This window comes from Peromyscus maniculatus, chromosome 5 (assembly GCF_049852395.1).
Source record: "Peromyscus maniculatus bairdii isolate BWxNUB_F1_BW_parent chromosome 5, HU_Pman_BW_mat_3.1, whole genome shotgun sequence".
Lineage (NCBI taxonomy): Eukaryota > Metazoa > Chordata > Mammalia > Rodentia > Cricetidae > Peromyscus > Peromyscus maniculatus.
In genome coordinates this window covers 144,496,324-144,507,717 of record NC_134856.1, presented here as the reverse complement: position 1 = coordinate 144,507,717, position 11,394 = coordinate 144,496,324, and the positions used below count along the sequence as shown (strand labels likewise).

The window sequence follows — 11,394 nt, the reverse complement described above, 5'->3', positions numbered from 1 at the left end:
GAAGACATGTGCATCTTTGTTAATTCAATCTAGAAAAGTTTGGTTTTTCTCATTAAAGTAAGTATGTCCCACAATCATTTCCAAGCTGCATAGAGATAATGCAACCTGCCCATGATTCTTCTTACTGCCTTTTCAAGGCCTAAGGGTTCTGTGTCTTTAGGGCTGCCTTGCATCCAGTTCTATAACATTTGGGAGAGTGAAGCTAGGAGCAGTGGTAAGCTGACTTGTGACTCCCTTCACTTTGTTTCTCCAGCTGGGCTTTCACAGCTCTGTATACGATCATGAGCCACGGACAATGAACCCACCTCAGGCGAGATCTTTGCTCATTCCCTACCTTGTGATGTATTGAACGTGTGAGGTTTAGAAGGGTTCATGCGATAAGTGGTAAAGGAAAAGTGGAGACTGAGTCAGTCTTCAGGGAAGATACAGGTTCCCTGTGAATTCTAAGGTTTGCTCTTTACCCTCTGTTAGGGAAAGTGGTTCTCTCTGGTTACACTTTTCTGAGAGTTCATGTTACTCATAAATGTGCCTCCAATTATGTAGAATGTGTTCTATATAGTTACTGAAGCAGAGCAGCTGTATCCTTTAGTCTGTACATATAATCTATACATGTATATTAATCTATACATATACTATGATACAATATACTTTCTAATGATGTCTTGAAATGCTATAGACCCTAAACACTAATAAATGTGGTAAATTGTTTTTGACATATTTCCCAAGCCTTTTTTCTAATACTTTATCTATTTTTATTTCTATATTCACAACTTTCATTAGGCAGTCTTACAAAAAGAAAAAGAAGCTGGACATGGTGTCGCAGGCCTTCCTTTAATTTCAGCCTCGAGAATGGCAGGTGGATCTTTGGGTTAGAGACCAGCCTGGTCGACAGAACAAGTCCCAGGACAGCCAAGACTCCACAAAACAAAACAAAACAACAACAACACAAAACCTTTCTTGAAAAGCCAAAAGAAAAAAAAAAGGTTTTTTTCTCCTTTCCTAATAATTTTTAAAGTAAATTTTGTTATATGTAGGTTCCTTGAAATTTGAATATAAATTTGGAGCTTGTAAGGACTTTCATTTTTTGATAAAAGATCTCATTTAACTCAAACTAGCCTAAATGCACTATCTAATTTAGCTTGGCCTTGAACTCCTAATCATCCTGCCTTTAGGCTTCCAAGTTTCCAGATTATGGACATGAGCCAACACTCCTATGTAGATTTTGATTGTTGAATCAATTTACTGTTTGATTTATTATTTGACTTATTATCATAAGCCTATATTAGAGTTATAGTTTTTCCATGTAATTTTTGTCATACTTTATAGAAAAGCATTTATCATTATTATTATTATTATTATTATTATTATTATTATTATTATTTTAAATGTAGTACCATGATTTTTGTTTTGTTTTGTTTTTTGAAAATTCAAGCTTTATTGCTTTTTTGGGCACTGTAGTCAACAATTGAACCACTTAGGCTATTCAAGAGAACCAATAAACACCCACCACACAAGGCCCTCTGCAGTATACAAAGAGAGTCAATCTATTCCTAAAACAAATACCAACTTCCATCTGATATAGTCAACTCCTCCTAATGACCAATGCATTCACTGCTAATGATCTTCAGCCCACACCTAATGCTGCAAGCCATATCTCAGCCCATCTTCATTTCTGTGAGAAAAACAAGAAGGTACCTGATCTCATACAACATCTCCAGCTATCTATCCAGGGACCAAATTTCAGATCAAGAAGACGGAGAGCACTCTATAGTTGCATGTTCCTAGTCCTGATCCACATACCCGCTAACTTGATGCACTCTGAGATTCACTCCATGCCTCCATCATATATGTCCTCTGAATATAAAAGTAGTTTACAAGCCATAAAGTATAAAGTATTTTACCTCATACCCAGACTGCACAGAAGAGATTGGCCTCAAACATCACATGATACTTTAAGGGAATCTTAAGAGATTGACTTTCTGAGTATGTGTTTGAAAAGGGATGGGGCAGAGGGTGGATGTGAAAACAGTGGGCTCGCTCCAGGTCAGAGGAAAACAGATAAAGTATCCCCAACTTTCTGAAAGATCCTAGAGACAGAGGATGCAGCCAATTGCCCCTTCTTACCTCTCCCATAACTTATGAAAGTAAGAAAGGCCAGCTCTGTTGCTCTGTCCATGACATCTACAGGAACTACCAACTCTGACAAGAGACTGGCAAAAGGCTGTGAACTGTGACAATCTTAGTCACATGGTACAAATATCTATTAAAACACCCTTGCCGGGGCTAGAGAGATGGCTCAGCGGTTAAGAGCACTGACTGCTCTTCCAGAGGTCCTGAGTTCAATTCCCAGCAACCACATGGTGGCTTACAACCATCTGTAATGAGATCTGGTGCCCTTTTCTGGCCTACAGTCATACATGCTGTATACATAATAAATAAATAAATCTTAAAAAATAAAACAATAAAACACCCTTGCCACGCTTGCACGGCAATTGGGCCCGAAACCTGGAAAGTCGGGATGAACACAGCACACACCAGTCAAGTTGCAATCATCAGGACCCTTTTATTCTTTCTTCCCCATCTTATATACCCTTTCAGGAGGAACAAACAAAATTGTTTATCAAGCACCCAGGGTCAAGGAATGGTCAGCATGCCCCAGGAAGCCACAGCTGCCAAACCACGAGATATACCAAACAGCAAAACATCAGCAGAACAGCCTGACCTCAGCGCACTCAGACAGGGGAGGTGGGGGCAATCTTAGAGGTTTCAGAGCCATTCTGATCCCAACACACCCGGGCGAAGTTCTAAATCTGACATGATTTCTTCCAAACCCGCTGTCTCAGTTGCTTTATTGTTGCCCCTCCTGCAACACGATGTGATGACTGATGAGGGAGGACATCAGGAGCGCCAGAAGGAGGAGGTCAGAAAGCCTTTGGGGACAGGAATCTCCCTGCGTTGCAGACATTTCTCCAAGAACTGCTTCAGACGTATGAAAGAACCCATCTGTCCTGAGCTTGTGATGGCTTCAATTCTGGGGAGGTAGTCCTCTTTGATGAGAAGTACCATCTTCCAGAACTGGACCTGGTACTGCTTCATGAGGGCGTTCCCACACACCTCCAAGAAGTCAAACAGGAGAGTGGCTGTCACGTCTGACAGAGGCTCCATGTTTAAGATCTGTGCCAACCAGCGCCAGCCATGATTTAAGCCATGAGGATGAGCCTCTTGCCGGTTTCCATAGGGCCACTGGAGCTGGATGATGGCAGCATACAGACGGATCATCCCAGACATTCGTTTTAGAAAGTGGTCCTGTTGCTCTACCTTTGAATCTGTCACTTGATAGCCAAGCATCCGTTGATAGTCTTCCAAAGCCATCCCTTCCTTAAAAGCTGGGTAGAAAGGAACGGAGTAGGGACACTTCTTGTGGAGATGAGCAAGGATGAGGTCTCCCACTTTGCGGTGGAGCTCCCAGATACCAGATGCCACCACTGCAATGGGGAATGCTGCCTCATGGTGAGAGGCCACTTCCTCCTCACCTTGTTTCACAAATTTCTCTGCCAGTTTGTACTGGACGAAGTCCAGCCCCTGTGGGTTAAGAGTGACAGACACAGAGCGCCCACCAGACTCAACAGGCTTTCCCGAGAGCAGGCTATGGATCTTTTCAAAGACCTCCTTCAGCTTTGAACCTGCAATGGTAGAGATCTGGCTCACGGGGATGGTGGCTGCCTTTTGCAAGTCCATCTTTATCTTTTGGGCCTGACTGTCCTTACTGCTGGTCAGGCCCTCAAAGGCCAACACACATTTGGCAGATGCATCCTGAAGTTGCTGATACCACTGCATCGTACTGTCTTGTACCTTCACGGGCAGGTCTTCATTCTGTGTTCCTGCTGGGCCTGGGCTGGGCACAGGGGGTTGGGTGGGAGCCCCTGGCCCCTGCTGCACCTGTGATTCTTGCAGCTTGACCTGGGCCTCCTCTTCATCCTGCTGCTTCTTGACTTCATAGGCTCTGGTGATCTCCTGCTCCAAATTTGATAGGGGGTCCCGCATTTCCTGCAGGGTTCGCTCGGCCTCAGCTTGGTTCTCTGCTGTGGGATAACCACTCTCCAAGGTGGAGCGAATGATTCCGGAGATGAGGCTACACAGCTGGTTGCCCTGGGTCTGGAAGGCAGCCAGATCGACATTCAGCAGATCCTTGTGCTGATTGGAGGCAGCCAGCTGCTGGTTAAGCTGAAGGACCTCCTCTTGCAGGGTGTACAAGTTGCATAGACGAACTTGGCCTTCCTCCTTACGACGCTGCTCCTGCTCTGCCTGCTTCACACGCTGTTGCTCTGCTTCTCGAAGCTTCAGGTTGAGAATCTTGGCTCTGTGGCGATGCTCAGCTTTTAGCTTCTCCTGGTGGCCCAGGGCTTCTCTGGTACTCTTCTCCATCACTTCCTGTAAGTCCTGGAATTCCTTATGCAGCTTCAGTTCCTTCAGCTCATCAAACCTCTTCAGTTGTTCAGATGCCATCTCTGAGAGGGCTCGCACCTTCCTCTCCTGCTCCTCCTGCCTCTGCCTCAGGCCCTCTATTCCTCTCATTCTGTGCGCCAGTTCATACATTCGGATGCAGCCTTCCACTTTGATTGCTCGGGAGGACAGTAGTGCAATAGGTTCTGTGCGCTGGCACTCATGTGTAATCTTGGTTCCATTTGGTGAAGGTGAGGAGGATTCTGGAGTGCTTCTGACAGGAGACTTAAGGAGTGAGGGTTGGCCCAGGCCTGAAGTAGATCCAGAGGATGGTGAACATTCAGAGGAAGGAGAGTTCTCTTGCATGTGGGGTGAGGTGTTGGGTAGGATGTGATCTACCACCCATCCAGAGTAAGAAGATAGTTTTGGAAGAGATGTGCATTCTTCCAAAACATCCTCGTAGTGCACCAGCCACTCGTGGTGGTAAGGCAGGCGGCCTTTGCTGGAATTGCGCAGCGCCCTTAGAGTTTCCCAGCAGCGTCCCTCCGACGTCATGGCGGGCCACCTGCAGCACCACAGAAAACTCTACTGACAAAACCAATAGAAAAGTATATATTATTATTATTATTATTATTATTATTATTATTATTATTATTATTTTAAATGTAGTACCATGATTTTTTTATTTTCATAATTGATTTCTAAATACATAAAAGTTTTGACAAGTTGTCAAACTTAACCTCAAAGATATAAGGTGAAATACATTAATTTGAGGAAGTTTACAAATAATAGCACTTTCTAGAAATTTTGTATCTAAAAAGCTCTTTCATCTGTAATATGAAAAGAATGAAACACAATATTGATTCACAGATATTCACTATGATAAAATGCATAAAAACAAATTTAGACTGAATGAAGCTGAATGTGAATACTTTGAGTTGTCTTAAGGATATAAGCATGCCATTTGCATGTGGGGCATACATGGGCTGCAAAGAGGGTGCTGAAAGAAATTTAGATAAACAGAGCTTAAGCTTTAAGCTGTTTGTGCAGAGAGTGAATACAAATGGTACCAGAGGAAGTTAGTTTAAGCTGTTTGTACAGAGAATAGATACAAAGGATGGCTAAAAGGAAGTTAGCTTGGGTTGTTTGTATGGAGATTAAAGACAAATAGTGAGAAAGGAAGTTAGCTCAAGTTATTTATGCTAAAAACAGGAGATGATATCAGGGCATAAACAACTTGTAAATAGGGTGACCTTTAAAATGATTGGTTGGTTCCTTCATCCCCCTCCTAGGGTTCTGAGGTTTTCTGGTATAAAAGAGGCTTACTGCCCATCAATAAACAAGTTCTTGCTTCTCCACTGTGTGAACGGGGGAGCGGCATGCACTTGCCTTTCCTCAGTTCCAGGCCACCTCTTCACAGGTGACCTAAGTTCCCAGTGGGGCAGGTTCCCACACTTGCAGATGTTCATTTTATATATGTTAGAACTCATAGATGTAAACAAATTATGTACCCCTTGCTTAATAAGTAATTCTGACATTAGTTGCAACTTTCCACATACATATTAATGACAAAATTTTCACAGGAAATATGAAATTCATAGTGCCCTACTTGTCCTGATGCCTTCTGACCTATGCACTTCAGATGGACAAATTACACTGCTTCTTTTCAAAGGAGCCAGTGTTTTCTGTATACTTTTATATTATTTTGGGATAACTAATGCATAGTGAGACCCTGTCTTTTCCCTTAGCAGTGTTGGGTGTACTAGTATCCCCTGGGAAGCAGTCCTTTATTTGTGACACTGTACTTTATATCCAGCATTTTAACTTATATGATCATTTCAGTTACCTAGCAATCGTGTTCTGTAGTGTTTGGCACTCTCTTACTCTACATTTTAGCATGAATCTTAAAGGTTCTTATTAATGAAAATAAAACCTGGAGCCAGTTATTGGGATGAATGCTGGAAGATCAGAGAAGCAGAACAAGCCACAGCTACCTCACCTTGCCAATTCCTCAGCTGATCCTGTTTCCTCAGACTGGAAGCCTCTGTGTCTTCATCCAAATGAACCTCAGCTGAACTGTTTCTCGAAAGCCTGAAAGCTTAACCAACTAAAAGCTTCTAGTTTCTGGTCGTCACGCTTTATATATCTTTCTGCTTTCTGCCGTCACTTCCTGGGATTAAAGGCTCACTTTCTGGGATTAAAGGCGTGAGTCATCTGTATCCTTGAACACACAGAGATCCAGGTAGATCTCTGCCTCTGGAATGCTAGGATTAAAGGTGTGTGCTACTACTGCCTATCCTCTGTGTTTAATATTGTGGCTGTTCTGTTCTGTGACCCCAGATAAGTTTATTATCATGCACAATATTTCGGGGAACACAATACCGCCATACTACATTCTGGTCAGCTTTTGCCCTGTGACTCACATACCTCAGTATTCAAGAAAAGCAGTAATCTACCCATCCCTTATCTTGCTTTATGTGAAAGAGTATGGTCCTTCCTTCTTCACACCCTCTGTGATACACCTGAAAGTCATCATTTGTCCCAGGGTAACTGGATAGGCAAAGAATAATTTTCAAAACTGGTGCTAAGATAACCAGATATTCATATATGTTTGTACACCTTGATCTTTAATATATAAAATTTAGCCAGGCAGTGGTGGTGCATGCCTTTAATCCCAGCACTCGGGAGGCAGAGGCAGGCGGATCTCTATGAGTTTGAAGCCAGCCTGGTCTCCAAAGCGAGTTCCAGAAAAGACACAAAGCTACACAGAGAAACCCTGTCTTGAAAAAACCAAATATAAATAAAATTTATTCCGGGCTGAAGAAATGGATCAGAGGTTAAGCATATTTGATGCTCTTTGAGAGGACTTGGTTTCAATTCCCAGCACCCACATGGCAGCTTACAACCATCTCTAACTTCAGTTCCAGGGGATCCAACACCCTCTTCCTGACCTCCATGGTACACATACACACATGCAGGCAAAACATACATAAAAATTGAGTAACTCTAACTAAAAATTATTCAAGGTAAATTATATATGTTAGCAAAATTAAGTACAAAATTTGTTTTATAAAAAAACTAAAGAAACTAGTTTTACTTTGTGGTATACTGAATTTTTAAAAACAGAACACACCAAAAAAAGCATGAAATTAAATACGATGTTATTTAAATTTTTCTAGAATAAAACTACTTTTTAAAGTTATTATTGTTGTCCTATTTGTTTTCAGCAGTCTCATGTAGTCCAGACCACCCTTGAACTATGTAGATAAAAATGATATTGAAGATCTAATCCTCTAGACACCACTTCTCAGGTGCTAGGATTACATGTGTGTGCCACTACACTTGGTTGATGAGGTACTGGGATCAAACCCATGGCTTTGTGCTGCTACTCAAGCACTCACCAACTGAGCTTCATCTCTAGCCTCCAGATTTATTTTTCCCCGGAAAAAAAAACAGAGATCAGAAGAGTATATCTCTAGTGGGTATATCTGACAAAGGAGTAACATTTACATAGAAATAACATTTATGATAATACAAACTCAATTAATTGGGTATAAAAGGAAAATATTAAAATAAATTTCATAGAAGTTGTCCAAATGCTCAGTAAATACTAGAGAAGATTCCCAGCCCAGCTAGGCTAGTGGCATAGCATAGAAGCATTGACTTGGAGAGGAGCTGTATAGTCATGGTTTTAAAAAGGCATTTTACAAGCCGGGCCATGGTGGTGCATACTTTAATCCAGCACTCTGGAGGCAGAGGCAGGTGGCAGAAGGCAGAGGGCAGAGACAGGTCGATCTCTGAGTTCAAGGCCAGCCTGATCTACAGATCAAGTTCCAGAATAGCCAGGGCTACACAGAAAAACTGTCTTTAAAAAAAAAAAAAGGCATTTGATGTAGCATGAATCTTAAAAGTTCTTATTAATAAAATCAAACCTGAGGCCAATTATTGGGGTGAAATGCTGGGAGACCAGAGAGACAGAACAGACCACAGCTACCTCACCTCACCAGATCCTCAGCTGGTCTTGTTTCCTCAGACTGGAGGCCTCTGAGTCCTCATCCAGAATGGGTCTCAGCTGAACTGCTGCTCAAAACCTAAAAGCTTAACCAGGCCAAATGCTTCTAGTTTCTGTTCCTCATGCCTTATATACCTTTCTGCTTTCTACCACCACTCCCTGGGATTAAAGGCGTGAGTCACCATGCTTGGCTGTATCCTTGAACAGATGGATTTCTGCCTCTGGAATGCTAGGATTAAAGGCGTGTGCTACCACTGCCTAACCTCTGTTTAATAAGCATTTGGCTGATTAAGCTTTCAGGCTTTGGAGCAACAGTTCAGCTGAGAACCATTCTGGATGAGGACTCAGAGGCATCCAGTCTGAGGAAACAGATCAACTGAGAAGTTGGCCAGGTGAGGTTAGCTATGTCTTGTTCTGTCTCTCTGATCTTCCAGTGTTCACCCCAATAACTGGCCTCAGGTTTGGTTTAATTAATAAGACCTTTTAAGATGCCTGCTACATCTTACAACCTGTGTTTACTTTAAGAACTTAGCACTGGGCATAGTGGTGCACACCTTTAAACCCAGTACTTGGGAGGGAGGGGCAGAAAGATCTCTGTAAGTTTAAAGCCATCCTGGCTATATAGTGAGAATCTATCATTAAAAAAAGTAAAGTAAGCCGGGCGGTGGTGGCACACACCTTTAAATCCCAGCACTCGGGAGGCAGAGGCAGGCGGATCTTTGTGAGTTCAAGGCCAGCCTGGTCTAGAGAGCGAGATCCAGGAAAGGCGCAAAGAGAAACCCTGTTTGGGGGGGGGGGGGGAAGTAACGTAAAATTAGGAATGATAGCAATTTTAGACTGTAAATTGTCTTCAATTTGCTTGTAGCTTGAATCCCTATGAAAATGATTTGTTGTAATATTACTACAATGCCTGCCTGTTGTGGACACTAGAGCTCCCTCTGGTGCCTGCTGTGTTCTGCCTTTCTCCTCTTCCTGGACTGGAGCTTTTGCTGCAGTCACTTTTGAAATATTCACCAATAGCAAACAAGTCAATATAGATATGCTTTTAGTTATTATCTGATCATTACTACAGTTTTTTATTCAAATAAAAGTTGGAATAGTTCCTTTAGGTCAAGAAACAATCCCCCCCCCCAAAAAAATGCACAAAGAAATTTTAGGTGGCTGGTTGGAATTTTGTTGAATTATATTGTTAGGCAGTTGAGATGGCTCAGCAGGTAAAAGTACTAGTCATGAAAGTCTGACAACCCAAGTTCCCATCCCTGGAACCCAGGCAAAAAGCCTGATGTGGCAGTATCTATAATCCCATCATTCCTACAGTGAGGTGGGAAATGAAGACAGGAGGGCTTCCTGGATGCTCTCCAGCCAGCTAGCCTGGACTGAACAGTGCTGCAGCAGAAACAAGAGACCCCTGCTTCAACAAGATGGAAGGTGAGAACTAAGCCCTGAGACTTGTCCTATGACCCCCTCGCACATGCTATGGCATGTAGGAGCCTGCACAAACAAGCACACATACAAAGTATGCTTTAAAAAAAGAAATTAGCCAGGCATGGTGGCACATGTCTTTAATCCTAGAATTCAGGAGTCAGAGGCAGGTGGATCTCTGTGAATTTGAGGCTAGCCTGGTCTACAAAGGGAGCTCCAGGACAACAGGGCTACATAGTGAGACTGTCTCAAAACAAAAACCAAAAATTAATTAATTAAAGCAATGATAGCCTTTTCTGATATGTTTAATGTTTTCCTTAGGACCCACATTAAGATTGTATTATTCTTACAATTTATTCACATAAATTGCACTAACTGGTCAGAATAATTGCTCCTTTTCTTGCTAATTGAACTCATTCCCTCACTGCCATTTAAAACACCTGACATAAAACCAAAGTATGTGTCTGCCTATGTGTGTTATGAGTGGTGAGGTTGTCATCAGATCTGCTCAGAGGTTTCCGATGCAGTTCCCAACTTTAGAAGGATGAGAGTATTAGAATTTGGAACAGCTGTACCTCCAAAAAGGCACAGTTTGCAGTGAGTCTTCTTATTTGAGGTTAAGAATGCTTTCAGGTATTTTTGTAGTATTAGATAACTTTCACTGCTGGGTGGTGGTGGCTCACAACTTTAATCCCAGCAATCAGAAGGCAGAGGCAGGCAGAGGCAGGCAGACATCTGAATTCCAGGACAGCCAGGGCTACACAGAGGTACCCTGTCTCAAAAAACAAAACAACAACAAAAAAGAGCTTTTATTATTTTTCCAGAGACAGGATCACAGGTGTTGTATGATAATAGTGAACTCAGTCTTCAAAATTTTGTTTCAATGTACAGTTTGTTCTCAATAGCTGTTCATGTATGTCTTCTCTTGGCCACTCTGAATTTAAGGACACTTAGGAACTGTGTTGCATGACTTCTTGGAGAGACCTGAACAAATGTCTATTCACCCCAGACAAAGCATCAACCACAGGCCAAAAGAGGATTCAATTCTAGTTTGATGAATCAATAGAATTATTGGGATTACTTGCAGGAGCAAGAGTGACTCACCAGTTTCTACATCACTGAAGAACCCCATACACCAACATGGGTGACAGCTCACAAAAGCTGACATTCCTGGTGCAACATGCAAACAGATATGAAATAACCTTCCTTCCTCAAACAATTTTTGCTCTGAAGGTTTGTAGATCTCTTGAATCCTGGCAAGAGAAAATATTTCGATCTGTAGGAAACAGCTATGCAAAAAAATCACAGTCCAGAGTTTTCCCTGTATAAGCTTCATATTAAAATATTTTGGCCAAGGCCAGCAAAATGGGGCAAGATGGCTCAGAGGGTAAAGGTATTTTTAAAAATTTATTTAATGTACATTGGTGTGAGGTTGTCAGATCCCCCTGAAACTGGAGTTACAGACAATTATGAGCTACTGTGAAACCTCAGTAAACCACCCCCCCCCCACCACCACC

At 42.3% G+C, this 11,394-nt stretch overlaps 1 pseudogene across 1 annotated transcript; it reads right to left on the bottom strand.

Moving 5' to 3' along the window:
* Nucleotides 1-2,538: 2,538 nt before the first annotated feature.
* On the bottom strand, nt 2,539-11,130 carry LOC102902811 (mRNA export factor GLE1 pseudogene; annotated as a pseudogene). Its single transcript, XR_013051721.1, has 2 exons — nt 10,982-11,130; nt 2,539-5,031 (listed from the first exon to the last, which is right to left on the bottom strand). The product of XR_013051721.1 is annotated as an mRNA export factor GLE1 pseudogene (transcript).
* Between the last annotated feature and the right edge of the window lie 264 nt (nt 11,131-11,394).